The sequence below is a fragment of the Rhinichthys klamathensis genome, unplaced genomic scaffold (genome assembly GCF_029890125.1).
Source record: "Rhinichthys klamathensis goyatoka isolate OS25496 unplaced genomic scaffold, OSU_Roscu_1.1 h1tg000051l_1, whole genome shotgun sequence".
Taxonomy (NCBI): Eukaryota; Metazoa; Chordata; class Actinopteri; order Cypriniformes; family Leuciscidae; genus Rhinichthys; species Rhinichthys klamathensis.
In genome coordinates, this window is record NW_026606597.1 from 987,163 (window position 1) to 1,002,977 (window position 15,815).

The window sequence follows — 15,815 nt, forward strand, 5'->3', positions numbered from 1 at the left end:
TATTGTTTTCATGTTATCACTGTGAAGCGCTTTGATACAATCTGTATTGTAAAAAGCGCTATATAAATAAAGGTGACTTGACTTGACTTGACTCATAGTTATAATAATTCATTTAACTATTATGATAACAGGATATCATGGTCATTGGTATATATATATATTTTTTTTTTCTCTAGGTGTGTTTTTAATTATGTTGGCCAATGAGACAGACACCACATACTGTCCAACTCAAAGGTATTTTTTATGTATTTTTTACTGATAAATACTGAAATTCTTTTTACTTTCAAATGCTGAATTCAGGGGGTCGACAACTTTAGGCACGCAAGTTATTTTTCACAGATATCTTTCCAGTTTACTCATGGCTCATACTCCTAGCCTTTAAAATGTTTGAGTTTATATCCCCAATGCAATATCAGGGGGTAAAGATATCATTAGAGTTTTTAAAGTTATGGCTATGCTCTTGTTACCAGATGAGATATCATTTGACCCTGTGATTCTTCAGGACAAGATCTTGATGCCATCCACACTCAGTACATGACGAAGGTGAGTTTCCCAATAGCTGCCACTATCACAAACCAAGAGACAGAACACAACAGGCCTTCATCCATATGAACTCACCCATAGGGATAGGTTCCGAAACCCGGTATTAAACATTAAACGGGCCCAGGGGCCAAATTAAGGAAGACCGCAGTATCGATAAGCCCAGACGTTATCAGTTCTGCTGACGGTACTGAAGAAATTACACACACTATTTATTACAGACATTGTCTTGCAAATTCTGTGAGGATTAGGAGGGGTGTTATAAACAGTCTTCATAAAACATGTGTTTTTCAGCCTGGTTGTTTTTAATTTTTGTAAAAGTAGGGAGAGGCTGTACCTCAGACTAAGACTTATTTTACATTCGATAATTCAATATCCGTACCTGATAAGTTAGATTTTCCTAAAAAACATAATGCACTCCTTCAATTGTATTTTTCTTCTATTGAATTTATCCATGCTTGTAATTTGTTTATAATTTTCAATGCAGATTTACTCCTCTAAATAAATCATCTCTTGAAATTTGTTTTTATATCACAATATATATAGCAGCAGATAAACAAAATATATTTTTTAAGGTTTTCAATATTGTGCAGCCCTAATATTGAGCATTTAACCTAACCCTAATTTTTTATTGAACGTGGAATGATAATTTGTGATACCAGATGAGATGTATATGATAGATTTTGAACTGTACTTTTTTTATTGTAGGTTTTCTGGGATCCGCAGCATCAAGGCGTGAGATGTTGGCCTGGACTGATGTACCTGTACACCACACAGACCTCTGCTTTTGCATGGATGGCTGATTACTACCATGTTCTGTATAGGTTTTATTATAGCAAAACTGAGCACCTGTGACTGTGGAATCTGTAGGTGTAAAGTAGTCAGACATCAGTAGATTTAAAGTCACAGAGAGAAAGTTTTTTTTTTTTTTTTTTACAGAAGTTTCTAACTTTTTTTCTCTTTCACAAAAAAACACTGCAGTTGCAGCTTTTCAAATTCTTCATTGGAGGTGCACAAATACTTTTTTTTTGTTTTACAAATCAAAAAAAAAGAAATGTATGCTCACATTTAAGGGGTGGCCACACGGGGTTTGAGCATATGCGACTGTGAATGAAAAGTGAAGTGTGACCACATGAGAATAGCCAAACAGTATAGATGATTCACAAAATTATACACCAAGAAATATGCATAATTGGCCAAAATGTTACTGTTTATCAACAAAAATATGACCCTATGAGTTTGGTAATTTGTAGAATAGGTTTTGTGCACCTGCAATGAAGAAAAAGGTGTACCGGTAACTGATGTGTTGTGTTTGTGAGAGAAAGGAAAGAAAAAGAGGTTTGCAACTCATAAAACATTTTCTCAAAGATTAAAAATCTACAAATTGCACTGTTATAGGAACTCTGTTTTGCTTCAATAATACTAAATATAATACAGTGTCAATCTTATTAACTACTATTTATTTTGTATAAAATCATATACAGTACCGGTCAAAAGTTTGGAAACGTTACTATTTTTAATATTTTTTGGAAGAAGTCTATTCTGCTTATCAAGCTTTATTTGAAAAAAAAAAAAAAAAGTAATATTGTGAAATATTATCATAATGTAAAACATGTGAATATATAGTAGTGTAATTTATTCCTGTGTATAATATTATATCATGTAACACTGAAGACTGGATTAATGATTATGAAAATTCAGCTTTGCATCACAGGATTAAATTATATTTTAAAGTATATTAAAATAGAAAACCATTATTTATTTATTTTTACATTACATTTCTTACGTTATTTTAATTATATTCATATAAAGCCTTCTTCTTTAAATGTTTATAAACCTGTTTGCACACTGTTTTTGCTGTTGTTTGTGCTTTGTCCTATAGTAAATGAACTGAATTAACCAAATACTGAGTCTGTATCTTTCGTATGTCGTTGAAAAGTCTCCAAAATAGTTTTGAGCAAATGAGGACAAGTTAAATTAGACCACTGCTTGTCCGCCCATATTAATTAAAACTAAAATGACCAACTGGTTACCAACACACGACTGTTGATCCACGACGTTGCCACAACGTCGCTTACTTACAACGAATCTGGGAATTTCACTTTTCCGGTTGCCACGACGTAACTGGTTACGTTGTCACGACGAAAGTTTGGTCACCAGATTACGTTGCAGTTACGTAACAGTCACGTATTTGTGTTAGCTGGGAATAGTTTTCGCAGTTTCCCCTAACTCCAGTCTCGCAGCAGCTCTTTTGCCACTCAGTCCGGCTGAGGGGGGCGTGTTCCGGCGGGAAAGTGACGTTAATGCATTCCCTCTATTTGCTTCTTATTCCTATTAATCCATAGCCTGGTTAAAACCAGACCATTCTCAGTTGTAACTGAGTTATGGTCTGGCAAAGCATCATAGACAAATCATTTCCAGAGGGGCGTCACCAACGGACGTCGCGGATAGACCTAAAACCAATCAGAGCGATGAAGGAGAGCGGTAATGAGTATGCAGAGCGGCAGAAACATCTCTGAGTGTTGTTCTTTGCTCGGTTTTTAACAAAAGGGAAACGTTCAAATCGCTTAAAACAGACGCGATAGCTGATTCGAACGAGTGATGTTCGACGGCGGCATCCATCTTTGTAATGTAGGCTACAAAATCTGCTTCAAAATCCCAGCGCTGTCGTCATCGTGTAAAGCCCGCCCCAACGTTTCTGATTGGTGCCTTGATTTCGGCGGATTGGAAATGAGTTTGAATGAGCTCTTTGCCAGACTAACTTTCAGAGCAAATCTAAATTTGCCGGAAGTTGTCTGGGTTTTCCCAGGCTAATTAAAGTTAAACTTTAACTTTAAAAGTTAAAGGTAACTTTTGAAAACATGTATTTGCTAAAACTGTCATTATGTCCTGACAGTAGAATATGAGACAGATAATCTGTGTAAAAATCAAGCTCCTCTGGCTCCTCCCAGTGGTCCTATTGCCATTTGCAAGAAATACACGCTCCCGGTCAGAAACAACCAATCAGAGCCAGGAGGAGTGTCTTAGCACTGTCAATCACGCTCGTGTACGCGCTGATCACACCCCTCTCTTGCACAGCGCGAGCCGTCGTTCAAACTCAAGTTTGCCGGCGTGCTGCAGCTGTGCTTATGACGGAGAAACAACCTAAACTGCCAATTCTCGAGTGACAACTGCTCATAAAACAAAGAGGTAAAAGGAAAAAGACCGATGACGATAACCAAGCGAAAAAGAAAGAATTACACAGTTGACTCGGTGTCAAAACTCTAGCCGCATAACATGTAGATAAAATGTCACGCACTCTGCTAAGCAACAATTTAAACCTGCTAATTCACTGGCTTGTCATGTTGCTGAAATAATGTACTAGCACACCTTATCTAGCATTATATATCGCTAGAATAATTACTTACATGCTGTAACGTTAGCTACCGTTATATTAACGTTATCTTATCTAGCTATTTATAACTTATAGAAAGAGTGCAACGTTATAAAGTTACATGTAGGCTATTGGAAAATACATAATGATTTGAGGACCAAGTTTGTAGTCAAAGTATGGGCAGGCCATAGTCAATGTAAAGCATATTATTGACGTTTAGTCCCTATTAGTGAATGTGCCATATAACTTTTTATCCGCCGTTATGGGTGGCCCTGTTTACTAGCCTGCGCGTTCACGACAGGCTCCGCTGTGGAGGACGAGCTGTGGAGGGAGGGCTGTAGCGCAGCAGAGAGCAAGGGGGTGGGACCTGTAAGTTGTGCTTGTTCAAATTTTCAGGCTAAGTCAACGTTTTCTCAAAACTCCCTACTGCAGCTTTAATCCAGGCAATTTGTTGATGAAACATTGATTAAAATTAAGATACAATTTATACAAAACGAAATTCACTTTAAAGAAAGGCTTTCTACAAAACAAAACTTAATAAGTGGCCAAAATTATGTCTGACCCATTCCAAATGTTTTCGATATATTGGGCATCTTATGATCCTTATACTTCATAGTTAACTAGTCGTGCGCACTAGTCGACTAGTGCGCGTTTTTGTCGAACTATTTCGGTCAAATACCTTACTAGTTCGGCTTTACACTGAACTAGTAAGACAAAATTCCTGCTACTAGTTAACTAGTAAGAACAAAATCAGCCTTACTAGTTAACTAGTTACGCTTTTGGGGCAACACTAGTCAACTAGTCCGATAATTTGTTTTGCACTAGTAAGGCTAAAAGGGCCTACGGAAAGATTGCTTCACTAGTTAACTAGTGCTACTAGTTGACATTTTGGCCTTTACTAGTTAACTAGTGCAACATTTCTCGCCTTACTAGTTGACTAGTAAGGTCCAAAATGCGTCAACTTGTTAACTAGTGGACATTTTAGCTCTTACTAGTTAACATGTAAAGTGCTTCATGCGGTCCACTAGTACTACTAATACTACTAGTGGACCGCATGCAAATGGAGAAGGCGGGACAAGGATTTTGATTGGTCAATGTTCAAACTGTGTGCTGGAGAGCCTTAAAGGGCCAGCTCTGAATTGTAACAGAAGGTGTGTTAAGTTATTTTGTTTTGTATTATTATGAAATAGCAATTGATTGAATGCACTTTGGTATATTAAATGTACAACAACTCAATGCACACATAAAACTAATTTTGTATAGAACTTTGTATAGAAGATTTGCATTTACAAAACAGTTTACATTTGCATTCCTATTTTATTGATATTTTTCATTAATATAATACAAATCATATACATTCCAAATAATCTACATTTTGGGGAAATAAAGGAATAGCATGTCACTGAAATTTATTTAAAAACTAAATAAATAGATAGATAGATGGATGTTGAGTACCACATTAAATTATCAACCATGATGCAGCACTTTAACCTCGACATTATTCAGGTAGATGATCCCACACTCAATACTGCACAACGTTTATATATAATATAATTATTTAAATGTGTTCATTATGTTATTGTTTGTTTGTGGTAGCCTGCAGTTTAGGCCTAAGCCTAATTGTTAATTTTAAAATGTAGGAAATTTGACTGTTTTGATCTGTAATGAAATGAAGCAATTGCAAAATGATTAATACTATTAATAGAAATAATAATTAATACAAATAGTACGCCTTTGTGCTTTACTAGTTCGGTCCAGATGGCCACTAGTTCGTCAAAAAGCCAACCAGTTGAGACTTTTGGTCTACTAGTTAGCCATTTTGTCGAACTAGTTTGAACAAAAGTCTTACTAGTAAGATGAAATAAATGCGTACTAGTAGGATATTGAATAAATGCTCAAAGGGCTTTCCATTAGTTTGGCAATGTCTTTCAGTGGTAATTAGGTGAAAAGAGAAAGTTAATACCCACACTGAAATTGGTTTAATGTATGATTAGTTTAAATAGCATTTTTTTTCTTAACTGAGGCATCAAAACTCGTCCATTTGCACATCTAATTTTGAACTGTGTGTAACCTTTGTGCCCAACTGTAAAATCGCTGTGGGTGGACTTTAACGTTTATTTTTTTTTAAAATAACAATTTTGGACTGGTTTTATTTACTCTGAAATGGAAGGAGTGAAGTGATTATTACATTTACTAAAAATGATACTGATTTGTTGATTAACAACATTGAACTGTAATTCATTACAAACAGCATTTTTGCTGTAACCCCACATAAAGTATTGTGTATTATTCATATTTTATTTTAAATTTATAGTGATACCATTATAACTACAACACATTTTAGGTAATTACATAACGTTGGAATATAAACCTCATATGGTTGAAGTAGCTCAGTTGGTAGAGCATTTAGTCTGAAGATCAAAAGGTTGGTTCACAGTTCGATCCCAGTTCTGACAAGTGATGAAAGTGTGAGTGTTATGTGAGAACCGCTGAGCGGTATAAGGTGGCAGACTCAAGAAGATTCAATCTTTGCAGCATTTTATATTCTCTTCTCCATATGGAATTTATGATCTATATTGTTTGATTTTTTAAAATAAATTTATGCCTAAACATACCCAGTCACAAAAAAACATTAAAGCTATCCCATGACTTTATATCACTTTTTCCTTTAAACATGGTAAAGGGCTTGTACTGTCCATTATTGTTAATTTTGGCCTTCATGAACATAATTGTTTTTACATAATCAAACGGAAGAGACACAATGTAACTATAAACTCAATTGTGTATTTCAGATGCTGTCACGTATCATAACCTCATCATCTGCAGAGATTTCACTGGAATTTGGTCTTCGTTACATCTATATTGTGTTCAATGTAAATTATTATTTATTAATGTATTCAGATAACAACTGTTGTTAGAGCACTACAATCTTGCCATGTCAATAACAAATAAAAGTACCTAATTGACATGCTGGTTTTTTTATGTAAAACCTAAATAGAGGCAACAAGATATAAGACCAGGCAGATAGAGGACTAAAAAAACAATATTAATAAATAATTTATTAAAAAAATAATAGTAATAATAATAATATGAAGATACTAATATTAATGAAAATAAATATAGTTGAAAATGTTATTTGGTAACACTTTACTTGAAGGGGTGTGCATAAGACTGAATATGAAGGAGGTTTTATGCATGTTTATGACAATTGTCACATGTCATTCGCTCAATTATGACATTTTTAATGCAAATATGACATTGTTTTAATGCAAATATGACACCTACTACTTCAGAGATAGTGGGTCTGATAGGTAAATCTAAGTCTTCGACTTGTCAATTAGACCCTCTACCTACTCCTTTAGTGAAAGCTTGTTTACCAGCCCTGTCGCCATTGATTACTAAAATTGTTCATGCTTCACTTGTTTCTGGTTCTGTACCTCCATATCTTAAATCTGCTATTATTACTCCCATACTTAAGAAACCAGGGGTTGATCCACTTAATTTTGATCATTTTCGTCCAATTTCAAATTTACCATTTATTTCTAAGATAGTGGAAAAATGTATTGCAGTGCAAATTCATGAACATCTTTCTAATAATAACTTGTATAAACAATTTCAATCTGGCTTTCGTCCCCACCATAGCACTGAGACTGCTCTTGTCAGAATAACCAGTGATCTACTGTTGGCAGCTGACTCTGGGCTTTTATCCATACTTGTCCTTCTAGACTTGAGCGCTGCCTTTGATACTGTCTCACATAAGATACTTCTTGACAGATTAGCTTCTATTGGTATTACTGGCACTGCTCTGTCTTGGTTTAGGTCATATCTATCTGGACGCAATCAGCGTATTCAATTAAAAGGTTTTCGATCAAGAACATCTACAGTCACCACTGGTGTTCCCCAGGGTTCTGTCTTGGGCCCGCTTCTTTTTATTATCTATATGCTCCCTCTTGGTTATATTTTAAGGAAATACGGGATTCATTTTCACTGTTATGCGGATGACACCCAACTTTACCTGTCTGCCAAACCCACTGGTTCTTTTCCACCACCATCTTTATCCAGCTGTTTAGCTGAAATCAAAGATTGGCTTTCAGCCAACTTCTTGAAGGTAAATGGCAACAAAACTGAGGCTTTGCTTGTTGGGACTAGATCTGTTTTGTCTAAAACCCATTGTCTTTCTTTGTACATTGACAATACTGCAATCGGTCCTTCTTCACAGGTTAAAAGTTTGGGTGTCATCATGGATAGCACACTATCCTTTGAAGCTCAAATTAATAATATCACACGGATTGCATACTTCCACTTGCGTAATATTAACCGTCTCCGTCCCTTTCTTTCAAATAATAATACTGCAGTACTTATTCACGCACTGGTCACTTCACGTATAGACTATTGTAATGCTCTTCTCACAGGTGTTCCCTCCAAATTGCTACATAAGCTTCAGTTGGTTCAGAATTCTGCAGCTCGTGTTCTATCTACAACACCTTATACTGAGCACATTTCGCCAGTTCTTCAGCAATTGCACTGGCTTCCAGTAAAGTATTTGAATTCAAGATCCTGCTACTTACTTATAAGGCACTTCATAATCTTGCACCCTATTACCTTTCACAACTTCTTCATGTTTACACTCCTTCACGGGCTCTCAGATCTTCATCTTCAATTTCTCTTGTGGTTTCTCGGATTCGACTTACTACCATGGGTGCCAGATCTTTTAGTTATGCTGCCCCCCGCCTATGGAACTCTCTTCCCCTTGATGTTCGCAATAGCGACTGCTTGTTGACTTTTAAAACGCGTCTTAAGACATATCTTTTTATACAAGCTTTTTTATAACATGTTGTATTGAGTTTTTAATGCACCTTATTTGTATGTGGCTTGTTTGTTGTGTGTATTGTCTTATGCAGTGACCTGTTTATTGCTTGTGAGGTGACCTTGGGTGTTATGAAAGGCGCCATTAAATAAAATGCATTATTATTATTATTATTGTTTGAGATGTCTTTGTTATGACACCTTGACATAAACCAATACATCATAACCTGTCAGTGTCTTGTCATGACAACTTGACATTAGGCTATTTTTACATTATTAGTGTATATTTTCATTATAAGCTATCTTTTAGCATACTTTATCACAATTCCAAAGCAAATTATGTCATTTTTTTATTCCACTACTAATAAAACATATTGAAACCCACTCGTAATGTGATAGCGATGTCTTATTCATGAATTATTCATTCTTTTGTGGGATTCTTTTTGATCTGGTTTTGATGTCACAAATCACACTGGGTTGCGTTTCCCGTACAACGACGTTATTGCTGCTTACACTACAATACTGCCCTACAAAGGCAAAAGACCTTAACTCACCAGAGTGTGAAACTGAGAAAAATGACTTTAAAGTTTTTTTGTTGTCCAGCCAATTGTATGATAGGTAGGACAATGAAAATTTGCCAAGTAGTTGTCATAATGAATATATTTATCTACATTAAAAAAAAATTAGCTCAAACTTGACCTTTGACCCTTATTCGGAAGTTACTGTATTCTGCCTTTGCATTATCTGCAAAACAATAATGGGTCATACAAAGGCAAAATACCTTAACTTCTAATTTATTGACCATTTTGGCTTTTATCACTCTATACAAACATTTCTATGATAACAACAATAGCCTTAAAATAACATTTAGTAAGTTCTGTCTAGTAAGGGTTAATATTACATCAATAGTTACAAAATATTACAAAATTAAAAAATAATGAGAAAGACCTTAACTCAGAGTGTGGAACTGAGAAAAATGACTTTAAAGATTTTCAGTTGTCCCTCCAAATTAATTATAGGTAGGACACTGTAAATCTGGCAATTAGATGTTTTAGTAATGAAAATTATCTACATAAAAAAATCTTGAGCTCAAACTTGACTTTTGACCACTATTTTAAAGTTACTGGACACTCTGCCTTTGCATTGTCAGCAAAAAGTGAGAAGTCATGCCAAGTCAAAAGGCAGTAACTTCCACATTATCAATATTTGGTTGCTGATCACCATTAACAAAATCATTATAGTAACACCTGTATAAAATCTAGTGATCATGGCATTTATTTTGTATGATTTACACTTATAGACATCTACTTATTGCTACCCTGTGCTTTGGTTGCATTCTGGTGGCATTATTAATACATGAGACATGGCAAAATACCTCCATAGCGGTAAGATCTTCAATTGGTACCGAGTGGCATAAGACTTGATAAACGCGCGTTCAAAATGATCACGATAAAACAGGTCCTCGCGCACATTCGACCCGGGGACTCGTTTAGTATATTCGTGTTCGAAGGTGTCATGCTCCTCGTACGTTCACGAAAAGTACGAAGTACGAACGCAGTGCTTTCCATCTTGAGACTCGGTGGGTAGCGCGCTCTGGACTACCTAGACGACTAATGCATTTATAGCACAACCTTCTGTGTTCTGCGTCTTTTCAGTAGCGGTGGTTTCAGCTGTCTGCGGATTTATTCCGGACAGTGTGATTGTAGGTACAACCCGCTTGTAACAGCTTGTCTGATGTTGTATGCACCAGCAATTCTTGCTTCATTATGTTGTATGCACCAATATACCGTTGTTGCTTCATTATTATCACTCCCTGTGACATATTAGTCCCGCGTCGGCCCGACCGTGTTCAGGGCGGAGCCGAAGGCGCCGGCAAAGTTTTGGCACTCTGCCAGCTAGATGCATGATTGTTTCAACCAGGTCCGGTACCCGATCTGGGTGAGGCGGGGCTTTAGTTCTTTGTTGTATTCACCTGCTACGGCGTGTGTAACATTTTTTTCTGTCAACTCTGCATATATCATTCGCGATGGATAGCCTATCGCACGTTTGTCGATGGAGCGGGTTCAGACCATACTAAATGTTCTGACCGCATTTGTGCTGGACAAAGCTCTGAGGACATCAGAAGTTACAGGGACTGATGGCAGCTGTACAAAGCTATATCGTAATTTCAATTTTAATGGAGAGCAAAACAAAGGCAGAACACCGTACAATCTGAAAGGTAGCATATTTGATAGAACGCCAGCACCGTAACTTCATATTGACGCGCGGCTAAACAAAGGCAGAGTTACCGTAACTCAAAATGAGCGTTCCAAAACAAAGCCAAAGAGCGGTAACTGGTGTTACGGTGTTCTGCCTTGGTTTCTCACGGGCTTTTGGAAGTTACTGTTAAGACAACCCATTATTTTCTCGAAAAAACGACGGAATTGACTCAAGATACTTATCCACATGATAAAGGGGGTCTTGAATGTGCCAAAAATATAAAAAACAAATTTTCGACCAAACACGAAGTTACGGTCTTTTGCCTTTGCACGGCAGAATAGTACTACGATGCATCGTTGAAGAAATCAACTACTGTAGCTAGTCAACACCATAGACTGTTTCCCGAAACCGTATTGTCGCAAATTGATCGTTCAACCACTTAATGATGTCATGCACGTGGTGGAGTGATAACTTCTTTTAATGAATCTGTTTGAGATCGAAATGCTAGATGTTTGGCTATAAATTGCGGACATGGCATCTGGGGACTGTTTCTTTCCAATCATAGGCTCATTCTTACGTACAAGAACACGTTCGCACATGAGCACTCTTCAAAAAAAGCTTGCTTATTTTGCTCAAGATAAGGATTTATTGAGACCACATGTCAGGTAAACAAGAAACTATGCTTCTAACCTGTCGTTCCAACCACACAACTTTGCGATGCTGTTTGCGAATGTTCGTTGGAATGATAGTTTCAGGAAACAACGACTCATTGAACTATGCTGATAACGACGGAACTTGCGACCATAGTTGGCTAACGATGCTTTTGGGAAACACACCCCAGAACGTCAGAACGCCAGAACGATTCACTGCCAAATTGGACAGATCTGATTAAGGCTGAATCAGAATATGCATAATTTCCTACTATTGTAGCAAGTGAAAAGAGTCTATTTCCGAATTTACAGTATTCATAAAACAAAAAGTAGGCAAACAATACCAGGATGACCTAGTGCACATCCAATGGACACTTTATACAATCCACTAATGGTCATGGTGTGGGGGATATATTTTTGGCACACTTTCGGCCCTTATACCAATTGAGCATTGTTTAAAATTCCACATCCTATACCTGCGTGTGTTGTTGCTGATCATGTCAATCCCTTTATGACAGTGTACCATCTTCTGATAGTTGCTTGCAACAGGATAACGGACCATGTCACAAAGCTTAAATAATCTCAAACTAGTTTCGGTAACACTTTACAATACGGGTGTACTAATATGCATTAATTCATACTTAACTAATGCACAGATAATCATGAGTTAATGTATGACTCATGAAGAACTAAACCATTCATTAATGATTACTGCATCAGCAATTAATAAAGAGTCTATATGATTAATAGATTAAGTAATAAATGAATTGCTATTAATTAAACGTGTGATCATGTATTAATTCCTTAATAACATTTTATTAACTAATAGTGTAAATGAATGTGTTAATTACCACAATTAGTCAACGCTATGCACTTCAACTTCCAGTTGTCTGCTTTAATTAATCATTAGCTAATGATTTGCAAAGGTATCATTATGTTATGACTTTACTTGTTGAGGCACATGACTATTAACTAATTGTTAAGTAATATGTCATTATGGTTTTGGGTTTTGTCATCCCCACTAAAGGTCTGTGGGGCAGTTGCACATGCAGTGAGTGTAATGTCAGAGAGTGTTTGAAGGATGGGTAAGTTGGGCCGCACACAAATATCAGCACACCAGAATCTGAAATACTGATGCTGTTCGAGACCATTACAGCTGTCTACACTGGACATGACAGACCATTGCAAGTCCATTTGTCCTTCATAACAGAAGTAGCGCAAGAGCTCGGAGTACGTCAGAAATAGAGTGATGCATCAGTTTACTGTCGGGGTTTTGTTGTGCCGTGTAGCATTGTGTCGCCTCCAGTGTTGTATCACGGATTATAATGGGTTCTAGTTTCTTTGTCCGGTCTAGACACATTGTTATGAAATAGCAGATTCTCAGTGTTCTTCCTTTAAATCCTAGAGCTCAAGCTTAACCTGACACACTCCTGTGCCATGAACTTTTGGATGCGGCTGTTCATCTGCACAGTGGAATCCCGGTTGTAGAAGGCGGGAAATTGAAATCCATAGTGTGGATGTCAAAACCAAAATTACATATTACTTAACAATTAGTTAATAGTCATGAGTTTAGTTAATAAAATATGTTATTAAGGAATTAATACACAATGACACATTGAATTAATAGCAATTCATGTATTACTTAATCTATTAATCATACAGACTCTTTATTAGTTGCTGATGCAGTAATAATTAATTAATGGTTTAGTTCTTCATGAGTCATATATTAACTCTGTGCATTAGTTAAACATGAATTAATGCATATTAGTGCACCCGTAAGTGTTACCCTAGTTTCTTGAAAATGACAATGAGTTCACTATACTAAAATGGTCTCACAGTAACCAGATCTCAATCCAATAGAGCACCTTTGGGATGTGGTTTCCAAATACTAAATCTTATACATGGGGCAACAAGAATCGCTCAAGACCTTCTCGTTTAGATTATTGGCTTGTACCATACTCTTTCAAAGATTATAATGTTTCTGTTAGTTTTCTTCCCTCTCCCTTAACGGATCACCACACTATTCTCCTTTCTACTCCTCTATCCACAGGACACTCAAATATAAATTCTAGAGCCTCTTGCTGGAAAATGAATTCATCCCTACTTAAGCATGATGAATTGAAAAAAAGAATTTCCTTTCTGATTCGATACTACTGGGTAAAAGCTACTTCTGAAAAATGTTTTAGCCTAAATTGGGAATTGTTAAAATATGAAGTAGGAATATGTATTAGACATTTTAGCAGCAATTTGGCAAAACAGAGAAGGAATGAAGAGGAGAAGGTCATATCAAAGATCATAACACTTCAGAGCAAAATTCAGGGAAGCTTATCGGAATCTGTTCTAACAGAACTTACAGAGCTCCAATCTAAATTGGATAATATTTATAAATACAAAGCTGAAGGCTCCTATGTTCGTTCAAGGAGGAAATGGCTAGAACAAGGTGAACAGAGCTCTGCTTATTTTTTTAGAATGGAAAATCACAACTCTAGGAATCTTTACATTAGTTCGCTGCAAATTAATGGTATTTTGACAGATAATTCTAAGGAAATTGCCTCTTTTTGTAGTAACTTTTACTCAAAACTATATACTGTAAGGATATATACTTTAAATAATACTTTCAAAATAAATTGGTTAAAACATTACTTAACAAACCCTGATTCTTTCTGGAATACTCTTCCTAATCTTGTTTTCTCTAAGGTGGGAGGTCTCCCTTTCCTATTGTTATACAACTACAACATCACCAAATTGCCCCTTAAATTGTCAAATTTTCATAAACAAGCGCTTTTGGCCTGGCACCTAATTTATAAACACAATTTTAGTCCTCACCGTTACTTTATTTGGAATAATTGTGATATTATTTACAAAAATAAGTCGTTGTTTTTCCCAAACTGGGTTAAAAATAATTTTATTTTGGCTTCTCAATTAATCAATACTGATATTCATATTCAGAGTTTTTGAACAAGTACAATATACCTGTCACTTCTCGAGAGTTTGCTATTGTAATGGATGCCATCCTTTATGGAGCAATAACTCTTCTCAGAGACTCAGCTAGATCCCAGATTTCTTTGTCAGTAGCTCATCCATTTGATACAATGATTGGAAATATTTGTTCCCTTTCGTTGTCACTCCGAGTTCCGTCGGATGACGACGAATGGGGTTTCGCTTAGAAAGCCAATCGACTTCGAGTACTACAAAACGAGCCAATGGCAAAGAAATGCCATGGGTCTGCGGAATTTGCATAGCGTAACTCCGCCTCACCTCGTGGGTATTTACAACACAGTCTCATCCCAAGACGTCATATGACTGACGCTTTTGACCATACGTCAACATCCAACGTTTTAGGGTACCCTTTAACGTCAGTTAGATGACGATCCTAGGGCGTCATCTAACTGACGCTTTACCTTTAGCGTCAGTTAGATGACGCGGGTAGGTTTAGGTCTGGGGTAGGGTTAGGATTAGATAGCGTCAACTAACTGACGTTAAAGGGTACCCTAAAACGTCGGATGTTGACGTATTTTCAAAAGCGTCAGTCATATGACGTCTTGGGATGAGACTGGGCTGGTATTTAAGGAGAACGCTGGCAGCAAATAGGCATGTTTTCGCTTCGGAGCCAAGTTGATCCTTCGTTCCACAAGCCATTCCTGTACTGTCAGTTCTTCAAGACGAGCGAGATTCTCTGGTGTTGGTGTGACAGCGATCTCCGGCGAGCACGCACTTCCTGCTTATCTGTCTGTGGTTTGACAGCGAGTGTGTTTCTCCCCGGGCGCTTCAACACAGTCAGAGTTTCTTTTCTCTCACAAAAGAGCTTGCACGCGGCACGTCTTTTTAAAGATGCCTCGCCCGTGCACTTCTGGTTGCGGTAGACTCGTTGCCGACTCTGATGGGCACGAGCGTTGCATAGTGTGTTTGGGCATTGATCACGCTAGAGCAGCACTCGTGGATGACTCGTGTTCTCTCTGCGGGAACATGACCATCGCAACACTACGATCGAGACTCAGTGATCTCGCAAGAGTGAGAGTCCCCTCATCCACACCCCGATCTACTGACTCTAGAAATAGAGCTAGTACTTCGGCTGGTGGCCAGGGTGATCTGAGGGTGACGGTTTGGAACAAAGCGCCGACTATCAGTCCGTGCCCAGCCGCACCCTCTCCAGTGTTGCAACCCGCGAGTGCTCAGGGGATTTCCGCGGGGTCATCTTCGGGTGTCCCGCGGGTTTCCTTTGGCGCTCCAGAGGAGGACGCGATGTC

At 37.3% G+C, this 15,815-nt stretch overlaps 1 long non-coding RNA gene across 1 annotated transcript; it reads left to right on the forward strand.

Moving 5' to 3' along the window:
• Nucleotides 1–241: 241 nt before the first annotated feature.
• On the forward strand, nt 242–1,489 carry LOC130083017 (uncharacterized). Its single transcript, XR_008806805.1, has 2 exons — nt 242–543; nt 1,249–1,489. It is a non-coding gene; the product is annotated as an uncharacterized LOC130083017 (long non-coding RNA).
• Nucleotides 1,490–15,815: the final 14,326 nt, after the last annotated feature.